Source organism: Triticum aestivum, chromosome 4D, assembly GCF_018294505.1.
Source record: "Triticum aestivum cultivar Chinese Spring chromosome 4D, IWGSC CS RefSeq v2.1, whole genome shotgun sequence".
Classification (NCBI taxonomy): domain Eukaryota; kingdom Viridiplantae; phylum Streptophyta; class Magnoliopsida; order Poales; family Poaceae; genus Triticum; species Triticum aestivum.
In genome coordinates this window covers 286,242,026-286,259,761 of record NC_057805.1, presented here as the reverse complement: position 1 = coordinate 286,259,761, position 17,736 = coordinate 286,242,026, and positions in this window count along the sequence as shown.

Here is a 17,736-nt window from a genome sequence, read left to right as displayed (position 1 = left end):
CCTATCGCCCACACTCACTTGGCGACCGTTCCAAATGCCATCACAGAAAGGGGATAAAAACCGTTTGTATAGCACCGACGCGTACCAGTGCAATGGTACGCCTAGTTTATTAGGAAACGTTGCAAAGGTAACTGACTTATGGATCATTAACGCGAAAAACGCACACGGGTAAGCCATAGAAACCGTGTGTTTTGTGATCTTCTAATAATTCTTATATCAATCAGCATCTCCAACCGCACCTAATTTCAAAAATATCTTTCATTGTATCAGGATTATTCAATGTACATGAATGAGGCAAGGTGACACCTCATGAGCAATCATCGGTTTGTGAAATGCAATCAAGTGTCAACCTGCCTCGCTCGCATATCCAGATTTAATCTGATGCAACAAGAGAGAAGCTTGCTGCCATCCGCTGGCGTGGCAATTTAAGCCGGTGTCTGGCCAACTCGTGCGGTGAGGTGGGACTAAAAACCAGCTGCGGCTAGATCTAGTCTCCTTCGGTGGCTACGGGCGGACGTTCCGGAGTATTTAGTGCCGGAGGGCGGCTACAAAACTTAAGCGAACACATGCTAATCAACGCTTAAAGCCCTCAAAGGATGCGCATACCGACATTGTACGTTAATAATAGATAGTACCAACTTAAAGTACTACTGGTAATTTGCTCTAAAACTAGTACATATGTAGTACTGGTAGATGCTCGTAATTAATTATACAAACTTATGGGCGACACATGCACTAACTACTTCTCACATGCTGCCATCGGGGCATGCTGGCCAGACGCCGGCGTTCTCCTTCCCAGTCTTGTAGGTGCCAGCCCACCGTGCTTTGATCTCCGCCAAGCTCTCCTTAACATGGCGTGCGGCCTTTTCTTTCTTGCGGCGGCGGGACTCTCTTTTCTTTTCTGCTTTCTGCCTTTTCCGCTCCTTCTTTGCGGCTTTGGCCGCCTCTAGACCGACCACCCATTCGGCCATGGAAGCCTCAAAGTCCGCCCACACAACTGTGTGGCCACCGGCGGCGATGAACTAGGCGTGGCGATATGCCATCACTTCCTTATCATGTGTCCGGACGCGGGCGATGAGGAACGCGGAGCAGCGGGATGCCATCGCTTCCTTACCAGTTAGTACGCACCGCGGTACCATGAACGACGCTTGGAGAGAGCTCCGGGACGGAGTGGCCGGACAACCGTACAGTGCGGTGGTTTTTCAGAGCTCAAAGACAAATAACGAAGGAAATTTGGCTTCCCTTACACTTTTGACCATTCATTATCACACATGGTTCATCTCCGTTGCCTCCGGAAACAGTGTGCGCTTAGCCTATTGTGTGTAGCATTATGATTGGCTGGAACCCCAGCCACGCAGATCGCACGTGTGCACCGTAGGATGCACCACGATAGAACAGCAATCCACGTCCCTCACATCACACTCGTGCAGCTGTAGCTGGATTGGATTTATATGCGCTAAATACCTAGAAAATGCACATAATCTCCTAAATATGGTAAATGAGGCCGGAAAAATTCCAAATTTGAACATGGTGATTTGCAGGGTGTATGTTCGTCGTAGAAAAAAACTCCAGGGCAAAGAACAAAGAAAATTTGGATTCTCATTCAATCTTGGTGATTTCCCTCTCGAAAGCATGAAACTTCCTCGGTGATGGTTCGATTTATGAAGGGCATGCATGACGACATAAGCCAAACCTTCTCAAATTTTTACGAGGGCATGGTGAGGCCATACCATGGCACCATGCCAGGCATCATGTTTTTCAAGCATTTATTTCATTTTTCTATAGTTGAAAACCCAATAAACAAACGTTTGTGGTTGACTATTGCCACACATTTCATTGAAATATATGCCCGTTTCTTGTAAAAGGAATGAGAATTTACTAAATGGCACGAGCATGGTTTTCCTGGCCGTTCTTGTGCAGCCTTTCATGCACCAATTCATTGAACTTGAATTATGTGCATTAATGCCCAGAAAATGCACATAATCCCCTAAATATGGTACATGAACCTGGAAAAGTGCCAAATTTGAACACGGTGATTTGCAAGGTGTCATCGTAGAAAAAACTCATGGACAAAGCACAAAGGAAATTTGGATCCCCATTCAATCTTGGTTATTTCCCCCTCGAAACCTTGAAACTTCCTCGGTGATGGTTCGTTTTGTGAAAGGTGTGCATGACGACATAAGGAAAACATTCTCAAATTTTTACCAGGACCCGGTGAGGCCATACCATGGCACCGCGCCAGGCGTCATGTTTTCCAAGCATGTATTTCATTTTTGTATAGTTGTTAACCCAGTAAACGACGCATTTGTGGTTTACTATTGCCACACATTTCCTTGAAATTTCTGCCCATTCCTTGTAAAACACATGAGAATTTACTAAATAGCTCGAGCATGGTTTTCCAGATCGTTCTTTTGCACCTTTTCATGCATCGATTGTTCAAATCTGAATTATGTTCATTGATGCCTAGAAACTGCACATAATCCCCTAAATATGGTAAATGAGCCTCGAAAAATGTCAAATTTGAACACGTCGCATTGGAGGGGGTATGTTGATTGTTGGAAAAAACCTGGATGACAAACTAGGACGAAATTTTGGATTCCCCTTCAATCTTGGTGATTTCCCTCTCGAAAGCATGGAACTTCTTCGGTGATGGTTCGATTTATGAAGGGCGTGCATGACGACATAAACCAAACCTTCTCAGCCTTTTACCAGGGCACGGTGAGGCCAGTCCATGGCACCATGCCAGGCGTCATGTTTTTCAAGCACATATTTCATTTTTCTATAGTTGATAACCCAGTAAATGACGCGTTTGTGGTTGACTATTGCCACGCATTCCCTTGAAATCTCTGCCCATTCCTTGTAAAAGGCATGAGAATTTACTAATACCACGAGTATGGTTTTCCAGACCGTTCGTGTGCACCTTTTCATGCACGGATTGTTCAAATTTGAATTATGTGGATTAATGCCTAAAAAATGCACATAATCCCCTAAATATGGTAAATGAGCCAGCAAAAATGCCAAATTTGAACACGTTGCATTCAAGGGGGTATGTTGATTGTAGAAAACAATGAATTACAAACTAGGAAGGAAATTTGGATTCCCGGCCCCTTCAATCTTGGTGATTTCCCTGCCAAAACCATGAAAATTCCTCGGTGATGGTTCGATTTATGAATGGCGTGCACGACGACATAAGCCAAACCATCTCCAATTTTTACCAGGGCCTGGTGAGGCCATATCATGGCACGATGCCAGCCGTCATGTTTTTCAAGCATGTATTTCAATTTTCTATAGTTGAAAAACCAATAAACGTCGTGTTTGTGGTTGATTATTGCCACACATTTCCGTGAAATCTTTGCCCACTCATTGTAAAAGGCATGAGCATTTACTAAATAGCACGATCATGGTTTTCCAGACCATTCTCATGGACCTTTTAATGCACCGATTGTTTGAATTTAAATTATGCACATAATGTCTAGAAAATGCACATAATCCCCTAAATATTGGTAATGAACCCCGAAAAGTGCCAAATTTGAACACGATGATTTGTAGGGTTTATGTTCATCAAAGAAAAAAACTCATGGACAAAGGACAAAGGAAATTTGGACTCCCCTTCAATTTGGTGATTACTATCACATACGATTCATCTCCGTTGCTTCTATGAACCGTGTGTGTTCACCCACACATGCAAAAGGAAAAAATAAAATCCTCGCCCACTTCATCCCCACCCACTCGTCGCGGACTCCTCTGCGACTCTGCACCTCATCAACTTCTATCGCGGCGGCCACCTTAAGCTCGACGACTGTTGTCGGCGGGCGGAGGTCGCGCTCCACACGGCACGGGATTTTGCCCCTACCACTTTCCTCCGCCTATCTACACCGACATTCTAGACTCTGGTTTATTGGGTTTTTCTGCGGGATTGGGCCGGGGACTTTTCTCATGGAGAAGGTAATCAATTTAGCGAAATATTCACTCATCTCTTATCGCAGTCCATCCGTTACTGTTAATCAACTGACGAAAATCGCCGTGGATTCATTTCTTCTAGCTGATTCGAGGGTTTTCATTCATGTGTCCGCAGTGCGAGTACAAATCGGGCAAGTGTGCTCGCAGCCAGTCAGAAATGAAGTTCTATCTCACCATTCCGGATGACTTCAGGGAGCGCTCCGTATGTTCAATCTCACCCTACCACGGTCGGCATGGCCTAAATTTGTGAACATATACCGTTTGTTGCTACATTCGGATAAAAGGTACAGTGCCACGTGCAGCCTAGATGTCGAAGCCGATTTCCCCCTATATTAGGCAAATTTATGATGTATTGTTCAATGAGTTACTCTCATATTTGCATCAAATCTTTGTTACATTATCTATTTTGAATTATATACTTTTGTACTTTGCTTTCATCTGTATATTGATTTGTTCTATCAGTTACTCCCATATTTGCATCTTGCTCTATTATTTCAATATATCTAATTTACGATCTTAATTTTCATTTCAAGTAGTACATCCCTTGCTTTGCAAGAACAGGAGTAGAAGGAAATCTTGGGCTTTACTTTCTTGATGACTCCATGGATGTCATATTGACAACACATAATGGATTTACAATGACAGTTAGCGTAAAACATGATAAAGATGGTCACTCCTATTTTGATGCGGCCCTTTGGAGAAAAATGTCTAAGTCTTATGAACTGAAAGCTGGCAATAAAATTCTAGTGCGTGCACCATAGCCTAGTCTAATTAACATGGATGTTTACTTCCCCAACATCATCAGTCGATCAAAGTATGTTCGAGGTTTGTGTCCTTTCAACTTTCTCCATGCTGGCATATTACTTAGCAAAATTGGGGTATTTGTTCTGACTAATTGATCACTATTTAAGCAACCAATTGTGATTTCATTTTCTGACTCCGTTCCTAGGCAGTAACAAATTCTATTACCAATTTATGCGCACTATATATTCTTCTACCATGTTTTAAATAAATAATACCTTTCCACCTTTTAAACAGGATATGTTGGATGCATAGTTAACGATCTGTATGTTACTAAGCGTACCAAATTTCACTGAAGGACTTGAAGCATGTCAGAAACTTCATTGATAATCTGCCAGAGATAGCACAACATATGAACGCTGGTACAAAGTCTTATTTTTATGTTGCACACATTGAACAAGACCAATTGTCTGCACAAAACGCTGGTACAAAGTCTTATTTTTATGTTGATGCTCATAAACTATATATATCTTGAACGATATGTTACAATTTGTTTTTATTCTACATTTCAACAGAAATTACCCACTGTAGTTGTTTCTAGATCGATTTCCCGGCGTGGTTGAATTACACTTGTGCCTACTAATAACGCCAAAGTGATTGCAAGGTTCTGCATTTGCCGCAGAAATGGAACCAGTCAAATTAACAAGTTCTCTCTTGTCGTGGCAATGCCTCCATATTTGAAAATTGGAGGCATTGTTCTACTCATGCTCTACCAAGGCACAGGAGGGCGCTTCCTTTTCATTGACGAGATGCCGAGTCACCGTGATGAAGATGCTTCCAACGGATAGTTGTGGTTGTTGGCCCTTAGCCTCTTAAAATGTGCTGGTTGTTACTATGTTAAGTATGTAGATATGGACCATACGGTTGTCGGCCTTCAGCGTCTTAAATTGTGATAGTTGTTACAATGTTAAGTATGTACATATGGACCATACGGTTGTCAAAACTGTGTTACGAAGATCCTCCTTTTGTCGAATAGTGTAACCACTATATATACGTTACTCAAATTTTGTTAGCCAAGTTCTTAAATTTTCATGGAAAGTATTAGTATCATACATCGTTCGTTGAGTTTAAGCATTTGCCCGGTAAAGCGGTAGAGTAGAGGACGCCCATCTTTTGGACGTGGCGATCGACACCGATGTCTAGAAGGCACTTGCATATTAATTGTCCATATTGCAAATTCACACACTTGTTAACATAAGGAAACGTATATGTAACTTACTAATCAACGCACACGAGTACTCATAGAGGCATCGTGTGCGATACTCCTAGCCACCGCAAGCAACTAGTTTGCAATTTTCAAAGTTTTTTGTACACACAGAATTGCACACAAATTAACTATAGTAACCATCTGTGTTGTAACTTCTCGTCGCAAACAGTTCATCCGAGTGGGCTGTTTGCCGCGTATCACACACATCTTGTTTACATGACTCGTTTGGGTTCTTTTGGCTCATCGCAAAAAGTTCATCTATGTGAACTGTATGCCGCATATCACACACTTCTTGTTAAGTTGAACCGTTTCTGTTGCGTTCCTTAATCTAAAACATTTCGTCCAAGTGAACCATATGCCGTATATCACACACACCTTGATCTGGCTAACCGTTTCTGTTTCACTCCTTAATAGCAAACAATTCATCTGAGCGAACTGTATGTCGTATATCGCACACACCTTGATATGGCTGCCCGTTTCTGTTGTCCTGTTTTATCGCAAATAGTTCATATGGATCATCTGTGTGCCCTACATCGCACACGCAACTAAAATCTGAACTGTCTTTGATGTCTCCACCATGACAAACATTTTGCATCTTTTTTGACGGTTTTTGACATCACCGTTTGTGATTATCGCACATAGTTTCGTCAAAGGGTCTCTGATCGTAGTGTCGCATTAGCAACATCCTGTAGTAGTGACTTAATACACTAGATGCATGCTGGATAGCGGTCGATGTGTGGAGCAATAGTAGTAGATGCAGGCAGGAGTCGGTCTACTTGCACAGACGTGATGCCTATATTCATGATCATTGCCTTAGATATCATCATAATTATTCACTTTCTATCAATTGCTCAACAGTAATTTGTTTACCCATCGTATGCGTTCTTTCAAGAGAGAAGCCTCTAGTGAAAACTATTGCCCTCGGGTCTATTCTTATCATATTATTTTCGGATCTATAAATCCAAAAACCCCAAAATACCTTGTTACAATTTGTTTACCCTTACTTTATTTTTCACTTTTATTTATCTTTTATACCTATCTCTATCAGATTCATCCTTGCAAGTAACCGTCAAGAGATTGACAGCCCCTTTATCGCGTTGGGTGCAAAAATTTGTTTGTTTGTGTAGGTGCTATCATTCGAGACTTGTGTGTTCCTCCTACTGGATGATACCTTGGTTCTTAACTGAGGGAAATACTTATCTCTACTTTGTTGCATCATGCTTTCCTCTTCAAGGGAAAAGCCAACGCAAGTTCAAGAAGTAGCAGTAAGAAATTTGAGGAAATGTACGCAAGCAAGAAAGACATCGGAAGAATCAGGGTGTTGGTTTTGAACAAAAGTTCAATGCCAATGGAGTTGAATGGGGAGAATATCAATAAACTAAGACAAAGTTTGTTCCTGAACAAGAGAACTATGACCCCACTTCTTTTGAGGGAACACAAGCTCAAGATGATCTTCCACCACAAGAGCACAAGCTAAAAGGCAAGGACAAGCTTCAAGAAGAGATTGACTCACTTGAAGAACCTCCTAAGACCATGGTCAAGTGGGTTCCCAAGACTACATCAAGCTCTACTTCATCAAGTTCAACAACTAGAGTGTTCTTGAGGGTGACTCCGCCAACATACTTCGCTCATATTCATTTTTGCAAGGACTTGTGCAATCAACTTTCATATCTTGCACTAGTTGATGGAGTCACAAACCCTCTTGTTGGTAAGAAAAGGGACAAGGAAACCTAATGCTTTCATGGACATCATCATATGTGCAAGTTACACTATGTCTATGGATATCCTTGCATGTTCCTTTTGGTTCTAACCCATGTAGGTATTGAAAGTACAAAAATCTAATGGATTGCTCCGAATGATCTACATCAACATGGAGCATCCACATCTTCACTATCTACATGAAGTCATCATCGACCAAACCAAAGGTTAGTTCATCCCTCTTTGGGGGGATATCACATCTAGGGGGAGCTTTGCTCTAAAAATTGAGCTAAAGCAACTCCAATGGTGTGAACACATTAATGCTTTATGTAAAAGTGGCAACCCCACTTGTGATTAAACGATAAGTATGAACTATGATCAAATGTCCTCATTTGACTCCTAAGTCAATATACTCATATATAGATGACCTAGTCATCGCCAATTGCTTGATAGATCACTACTCTATGATGCTACTAATGTGACACTATAATCGGAGACCCTTCGACGAAACTGTGTGCGATGCATTAACCGCAAACATGTAAAAACGGTCGAAAAAGGATGCAAAACATTTGCGATGGCAGATACATCAAACACGGTTTAGATTTTAGTTGCGTGTGTGATGCGGGGCATACGTTCCAGTTGAATGAGCTGTTTGCGATGGGGCGGAACATTAGAAATGGGCAGCCGAATGAAGGTGTGTGTGATATACGGAATACAGCTCACTCAGATAAACTATTTGTGATGAGGCGGAACAACAGAAATGGGCCGCCAGATTAAGGAGTGTGCGATATACGGCATATAGTTCACTCGGATGAACTGTTTGTGATTAGGCTGAACAAAAGAAACAGTCAGCTAGATCAAGGTGTGTGTGCGATAGAGGGCAAACAGTTAGCTCCAAGAGAACGAAAATGGTTCAATTTAACAAGATGTGTGTGATACGCAGCAAATAGGTCTGTAATTAGAAATGTGTGCGAAGACCGATAATAACACACACAATTGCTGCTAATAAGATGTGTGTGTGTGTGTGTGTGTGTGTGTTGTGCGATGGCATTGCATACAGAACAACTATATATATATAGGGTAGCACTATTCTGATCTTGGTATTAGAATAGTTATTTGGATCATGATCGGCCCTATAATTACGCGACGGAGAACTTCGTGAGATCGCGAGCAGCTCAACCCGATCGGTACAAGGAAAAAAAAGCCCCCACCCGTCCCACGATCTCCTCACCTCGCTCGATCCCCCGAACTGCATCCCACCTGGCTCACGCCGCCACCGAGCCCCGACCAACCGCTGATACATCTCCAACGTATCTATAATTTTTGATTGTTCCATGATATATTATATCCTATTTTGGACATTATTGGGCTTTATTATACACTTTTATATTATTTTTGGGACTAACCTATTAACCGGAGCCCAGCCTAGAATTGTTGTTTTTTGCCTATTTTAGAGTTTCGCAGAAAAAGGATATCAAACGGAGTCCAAACGGAATGAAACCTTCGGGAACGTGATTTTTGAAACGAACGTGATCCAGAGGACTTGGACCCTACGTCAAGAAATCAACCAGGAAGGAATTAGGTAGGGGGGCGCGCCTACCCCCCCTCGGCGCGCCCTCCAGCCTCGTGGGCCCCACGTTGCTCCACCGACGTACTTCTTCCTCCTATATATACCTACGTACCCCCGAACTACCAGATACGGAGCCAAAAACCTAATCCCACCGCCGCAACCTTCTGTACCCATGAGATCCAATCTTGGGGCCTTTTCCGGAGCTCCGCCGGAGGGGGCATCGATCACGGAGGGCTTCTACATCAACACCACAGCCTCTCCGATGATGTGTGAGTAGTTTACCTCAGACCTTCGGGTCCATAGTTATTAGCTAGATGGCTTCTTCTCTCTTTTTGGATCTCAATACAATGTTCTCCCCCTCTCTTGTGGAGATCTATTGATGTAATCTTATTTTGCAGTGTGTTTGTTGAGACCGATGAATTGTGGGTTTATGATCAAGTTTATCTATGAACAATATTTGAATCTTCTCTGAATTCTTTTATGTATGATTGGTTATCTTTGCAAGTCTCTTTGAATTATTAGTTTGGTTTGGCCTACTAGATTGATCTTTCTTGCAATGGGAGAAGTGCTTAGCTTTGGGTTCAATCTTGCGGTCTCCTTTCCCAGTGACAGTAGAGGCAGCAAGGCACGTATTGTATTGTTGCCATCGAGGATAGCAATATGGGGTTTATATCATATTGCATGAGTTTATCCCTCTACATCATGTCATCTTACTTAAAGCGTTACTCTGTTCTTTTGAACTTAATACTCTAGATGCATGATGGATAGGGGTCGATGTGTGGAGTAATAGTAGTAGATGCAGGCAGGAGTCGGTCTACTTGTCTCGGACGTGATGCCTATATACATGATCATACCTAGATATTCTCATAATTATGCTCAATTCTGTCAATTGCTCAACAGTAATTTGTTTACCCACCATAATACTTATGCTCTCGAGAGAAGCCACTAGTGAAACCTATGGCCCCCGGGTCTATTTTCCATCATATTAATCTTCCAACACGTGGTTATTTCTTTTGTCTTTTATTTTACTTTGCATCTTTATCATAAAAATACAAAAAATATTATCTTATCATATCTATCAGATCTCACTTTCGTAAGTGACCGTGAAGGGATTGACAACCCCTTTATTGCGTTGGTTGCGAGGATTTTATTTGTTTGTGTAGGTGCGAGGGACTCGTGCGTGGCCTCCTACTGGATTGATACCTTGGTTCTCAAAAAACTGAGGGAAATACTTACGCTGCTTTACTGCATCACCCTTTCCTCTTCAAGGGAAAACCAACGCAGTGCTCAAGAGGTAGCAAGAAGGATTTTTGGCGCCGTTGCCGGGGAGTCTACGCAAAAGTCAACATACCAAGTACCCATCACAAACCCTTATCTCCCACATTACATTATTTGCCATTTGCCTCTCGTTTTCCTCTCCCCCACTTCACCCTTGCCGTTTTATTCGCCCTCTCTTTTCCGTTCGCCTCTTTTTCACTTGCTTGTCGTTATGGCTAGTTCCCTATCTTCTCCATTGTCTCCCGAGAATGAAGTTCTTACTTTTAAGCAAAGGGAGGGAGAAAATCTAAAAGACGCTTGGTATAGAATTTGTAATGCTCAAAATAGATCTACCAGGAAGCAATCTACTTCCGTTCTTCTCCGCAATTTTTATGTAGGCACTACTCCTTGGTACAGATATATTGTTGATACCATTACCGGAGGGAATTTCTTGGGTAGCCATACTTTTGATTCTTATAATGCTACGATAGATTTGTTTGGCTCACCACCTCTTTTGGTTAATGGAACTATGTTAACTTTGGAGCATGTAATGCAAAGATTTGAAATTATTGAAAATAAAGTTGCTACCGTAGAGTTAATTGAAAATTTGGATAAGAAGATCCACAACCAAATTACCCAATATGGATCTAAAGTAGGAGTCACTTTGAAAAATATTAAGGAAAAGGAACCCATAGTTAATGAAAGAATAATTCAGGATTCCACTAGAATCGATAAACTTGAGGGTATCATTACCAACTTGGGAACCGATTTTTCTTCCATAAAGAATACTCCAAGTCCTCCAACTAAAATTTCCAAGCTTATGTATGTTCCTAAAAATAAGGGTGAATCCTTTAGCAAGGAAACTGCGGATCTCAAATCTATAAGTATTCATCCCAATCTTTTTGCTATCATCAAGGAACCATTTGCTACAAATGAATTTTTTGATTTTGTGCCTAGAAGTTTGATAATTAATAAAAAGAAAGGAACTCCTAAGGGTGATAGATTTCTCATTAAAGATTTGCCTACCAAAGATGGTAATACCTAGATCTATCCTCGTTATTATGCCTAGCTAGGGGCGTTAAATGATAGCGCTTGTTGGGAGGCAAGCCAATTTTATTTTTAGTTTTTTTTTCTTTTGCTTCTATTTAGGAATAAATCTTTGATCTATCCTCTGGTTAGATGTGTTTTTATGTTTTAATTAGTGTTCGTGCCAAGTTTAACCAATAGGATCTTTTGGAGGATAGTTATTTGATCTTGCTGAAAATTCCAGAAACTTTCTATTCACGAAAATAATTGTTAAAAATCGCCAGAACGTGATAAATATTTATTCAAATTTATGCTGATCAATAAACAAATTTTCTAGGTCGTCCTATTTTGGCTGAATTTTTTGAGTTCCAGAAGTTTGCGTTAGTTACAGATTACTACAGACTGTTCTGTTTTTGACAGATTCTGTTTTTCGTGTGTTGTTTGATTATTTTGATGAATCTATGGCTAGTTAAATAGGTTATAAACCATAGAGAAGTTGGAATACACTAGGTTTAACACCAATATAAATAAATAATGAGTTCATTACAGTACCTTGAAGTGGTGTTTTGTTTTCTTTCGCTAACGGAGCTCACGAGATTTTCTATTAAGTTTTGTGCTGTGAAGTTTTCAAGTTTTGGGTAAAAGATTTGATGGATTATGGAACAAGGAGTGGCAAGAGCCTAAGCTTGGGGATGCCCATGGCACCCCAAGATAATCTAAGTACACCTAAAAGCCAAAGCTTGGGGATGCCCCGGAAGGCATCCCCTCTTTCGTCTACTTTCATCGGTAACTTTACTTGGAGCTATATTTTTATTCAGCACATGATATGTGTTTTGCTTGGATCGTCTTATATTATTTGAGTCTTTATTTTTTAGTTTGCCACAATCATCCTTGCTGTGCACAAATTTTGAGAGAGACACACTTGATTCGGAAATTGTTAGAATACTCTATGTGCTTCACTTACATCTTTTGAGTTATATAGTTTTTGCTCTAGTGCTTCACTTATATCTTTTAGAGCACGGTGGTGGATTTGTTTTATAGAAAATATTGTTCTCTCATGCTTCACTTAGACTATTTTGAGAGTCCTACAAAACAGCGTGGTAATTTGCTTTAATTATGATAGGCATTCAAGATTAGTAAAAAAATTCTTATGAGTGTGTTGAATACTATGAGAAGTTTGATGCTTGATAATTGTTTTGAGTTATGGAGATGGTGATATTAGAGTCATGCTAGTTGATTAGTTTTGAATTTGAGAAATACTTGTGTTAAAGTTTGTGGTTCCCGTAGCATGCACGTATGGTGAACCGTTATGTGATGAAGTCGGAGCATGATTTATTTATTGATTGTATTCCTTATGAGTGGCGGTCGGGGACGAGCGATGGTCTTTTCCTACCAATCTATCCCCCTAGGAGCATGCGCATAATACTTTGATTCGGTAACTTGTAGATTTTTTCAATAAGTATATGAGTTCTTTATGGCTAATGTTGAGTCCATGGATTATACACACTTTCTTCCTTCCACCATTTCTAGCCTCTCTAATACTGCGCACTTTTTGTCGGTATCATACACCCACCATATACCTTCCTCAAAACAGCCACCATACCTACCTATCATGACATCTCCATATCCATTCCGAGATATATTGCCATGCAACTTACCACCGTTCCGTTTATTATGACACGCTCCATCATTGTCATATTGCTTTGCATGATCATGTAGTTGACATTGTATTTGTGGCAAAGCCACCGTTCATAATTCTTCCATACATGTCACTCTTGATTCATTGCATATCCCGGTACACCGCCGGAGGCATTCACAGAGTCATATTTTGTTCTAAGTATTGAGTTGTAATTGTTGAGTTGTAAGTAAATAAAAGTGTGATGATCATCATTTTTTAGAGCATTGTCCCAAGTGAGGAAAGGATGATGGAGACTATGATTCCCCCACAAGTCGGGATGAGACTCCGGACTAAATAAAATCAAAGGGCAAATGCCATAAAAAAAGAGAAAAGGCCCAAAAAATGAGAGAAAAAGAGAGAAGGGACAATGTTACTATCCTTTTACCACACTTGTGCTTCAAAGTAGCACCATGATATTTATGATAGAGAGTCTCCTATGATATCACTTTCACATACTAGTGGGAAATTTTTCATTATAGAACTTGGCTTGTATATTCCAATGATGGGCTTCCTCAAAATGCCCTAGGTCTTCATGAGCAAGCGAGTTGAATGCACACCCACTTAGTTTCTTTTGTTGAGCTTTCATATACTTATAGCTCTAGTGCATCCGTTGCATGGCAATCCCTACTCACTCACATTGATATCTATTAATGGGCATCTCCATAGCCCGTTGATACGCCTAGTTGATGTGAGACTATCTTCTCCTTTTTTGTCTTCTCCACAACCACCATTCTATTCCACATATAGTGCTATGTACATGGCTCACACTCATGTATTGCGTGAAGATTGAAAAAGTTTGAGAACTCAAAAGTATGAAACAATTGCTTGGCTTGTCATTGGGGTTGTGCATGATTTAAATACTTTGTGTGGTGAAGATAGAGCATAGCCAGACTATATGATTTTGTAGGGATAACTTTCTTTGGCCATGTTATTTTGAGAAGACATAATTGCTTAGTTAGTATGCTTGAAGTATTATTATTATTTTTATGAACTTTTGTCCTGAATCTTTCGGATCTGAATATTCACACCACAATTAAGAGAATTACATTGAAATTATGCCAACTAGCATTCCACATCAAAAATTCTGTTTTTATCATTTACCTACTCGAGGACGAGCAGGAATTAAGCTTGGGGATGCTTGATACGTCTCCAACGTATCTATAGTTTTTTTTATTGTTCCATGCTATATTATATTCTGTTTTGGACATTATTGGGCTTTAATATACACTTTTATATTATTTTTGGGACTAACCTATTAACCGGAGGCCCAGCCCAGAATTGCTGTTTTTTGCCTATTTCAGAGTTTCGCAGAAAAAGAATATCAAACGGAGTCCAAACGGAACGAAACCTTTGGGAACGTGATTTACGGAACGAACGTCATCCAGAGGACTTGGACCCTACGTCAAGACATCAACCAGGAAGGCACGAGGTAGGGGGGCGTGCCTACCCCCCCAGGCGTGCCCTCCACCCTCGTGGGCCTCATGTTACTCCATCGACATACTTTTTCCTCCTATATATACCTACGTACCCCCAAACTACCAGATACGGAGCCAGAAAACTAATTCCACCGCCGCAACCTTCTGTACCCGTGAGATCCCATCTTGGGGCCTTTTCCGGAGCTCCGCCGGAGGGGGCATCGATCATGGAGGGCTTCTACATCAACACCATAGCCTCTCCGATGATGTGTCTGTAGTTTACCACAGACCTTCGGGTCCATAGTTATTAGCTAGATGGCTTCTTCTCTCTTTTTTGTTCACAATACAATGTTCTCCCCCTCTCTTGTGGAGATCTATTCGATGTAATCTTCTTTTGCGGTGTGTTTTTTGAGACCGATGAATTGTGGGTTTATGATCAAGTTTATCTATGAACAATATTTGAATCTTCTCTGAATTCTTTTATGTATGATTGGTTATCTTTGCAAGTCTCTTCGAATTATCAGTTTGGTTTGGCCTACTAGATTGATCTTTCTTGCAATGGGAGAAGTGCTTAGCTTTGGGTTCAATCTTGCAGTGTCCTTTCCCAGTGACAGCAGGGGCATCAAGGCACGTATTGTATTGTTGCCATCGAGGATAACAAGATGGGGTTTATATCATATTGTATGAGTTTATCCCTCTACATCATGTCATCTTACTTAAAGCGTTACTCTGTTCTTTTGAACATAATACTCTAGATGCATGCTGGATAGCGGTCGATGTGTGGAGTAATAGTAGTAGATGCAGGCAGGAGTCGGTCTACTTGTCTCGGACGTGATGCCTATATACATGATCATACCTAGATATTCTCATAATTATACTCAATTCTGTCAATTGCTCAACAGTAATTTGTTTACCCACCGAAATACTTATGCTCTCGAGAGAAGCCACTAGTGAAACCTATGGCCCCCGGGTCTATTTTCCATCATATTAATCTTCCAACACTTAGTTAGTTTTTTGCCTTTTATTTTACTTTGCATCTTTATCATAAAAATACCAAAAATATTATCTTATCATATCTATCAGATCTCACTTTCGAAAGTGACCGTGAAGGGATTGACAACCCCTTTATTGCGTTGGTTGCGAGGATTTTATTTGTTTGTGTAGGTGCGAGGGACGCGTGCGTGGCCTCCTACTGGATTGATAGCTTGGTTCTCAAAAATTGAGGGAAATACTTACGCTGCTTTACTGCATCACCCTTTCCTCTTCAAGGGAAAACCAACGCAGTTCTCAAGAGGTAGCAACCGCGCCGCCGCCGCGGAGCCCCGACCAACTGCGCCGCCGCCGGCGGCCCCATGGCTAGCAGTCGCCCAGCCGCCGGCACCCCACCTCCCACTTCCACCCACTCGCCTCGCCCCGCAACTTCCCAGCGCGGAGGCGCCCCGGGCCACCAACCCACCTCTGCCGGCACCGGGCCCGGTGACGCGCGTCGCGGCCAACCAGGATCCCGCGCCACCGCCGCCCTCCACGGACGCGGATCCGGTAACCAAGGTCGTCCATGGGCGCGGATCCACCTAGGGCCGGCGAGCCCCACCCTCCCAATCCCCCTATCCATGCCTCCCCCTGAACCGTGCTCTCCTTCCCAGGAGTGCGTCCTTCTTCGCTCTAATGCCGCCGGAGGCACGACACCATCCCGTCTGCCCTTGCCTGTCCTTCCTTTTCTCCACCACCAGCCACAGGCGATGCGCCTCCCCCTTGCACCGGTGCAGCCCCTTCCCCGTCCAACTGCGATCGTCGCGCTGTCGAACCTCGTCCGCGTGAGCAGTCCCTTGTTCCCTCGCTTGGCAGCAGAGGTGAGAACTCCCCCTATGCCCCTCCTCCACCTCCTCTCCTCCTTCCGGACTGCGGACGGGGCACTGACAGCAAACGACATGCGGTGGGCGTCCAATTCAAGGGGGCCTTCCCACTGCTTCTCCTCCGTTGAGCTCAGTGGTGACCACTAACCCAAACCCAACGAGCTTTGGGATGTCGCCTCGGGGGAGAGCCTATTCCAAATGCCGAATTTGGGAATTCTGGTCGCCGGAGTTCATGCTTGTGTGTCGCTAGCTAGCAGTTTAGCAATTAATTTTTTTGTTTTTTCATGCGCATCGGGAGATGAAAAATGACTGTGTATGTAAAAAAATGTATGTGTTCATTCATTGAGAAAAACTTTAGTATTGTCTAATTTAGTTCGCGCGCGTAGTCCAGCCCTACAGTGGTAGGGAGGCCGAGCCCAGTGCGAGCTTCAGTTCATGGCAGTCACCTGGTCCCTACCCGCCTTATGCTATTGAATCAGACGCACAACAGAGACTTTGTTGAAAAATATAGAGATGTTTTATGTCTGCAACAAAAACAGTTTTCACATTTCTTATCCGTGGAAAATCAAGAACTGATGCGTTCCTCTGTTTGTATGCTCATGCCCTGGGGGCTAAGGATGAAAAGTACCTCCTACTTGGGCTATGTCACAGAGATATATAGACATTTTGGCTTTTATTGATTTTAATAAAAAATGCATTTTTCTGTTGGTGCATGAAGCATGTCCATGTATATCAATCGGTTCTTTTTTGATCTTCCGTGAGTAGCTATTAGTGAATTGGTTGACATCTGAAAGATAATTCGCTCTATCATTACTTCCGACACTTTTACAGATTTTGAGATTTCCTTTTTGTGTATATAATAGAAAGAGAAAGAAGTTTAAAAATAAGAATTGACAAGGTATGTAACATGATAAAAAAATTCCGTGTACGCATGCAGAAATAAAATGAAATCCACAATGAAGTTCATGTATAAAAAAGCTGAAGTTCGCATCGAGTAAAAGGGCGCATTTGTGAAAAAGATGTACTGAAAAGTACATATTCTCAAATTCCTGATGCTTATATGGTCGTCCCCGAGGAGTAAAAATGCAGAACCCACGTGTAACATAATGATAATTTAAAAATTGTTCAAGTATTCTCCTCTAGGAACGTTGACACATATAAATAAACTAAATTCGGGAGGTTGGAAAAAATCAAACCCGTCAATGCAAAAAATGTACCTAAAATAGTGAAAAGGTACTTAAAAGGTTCAAAAACTAGAAGCTTAAATTAAA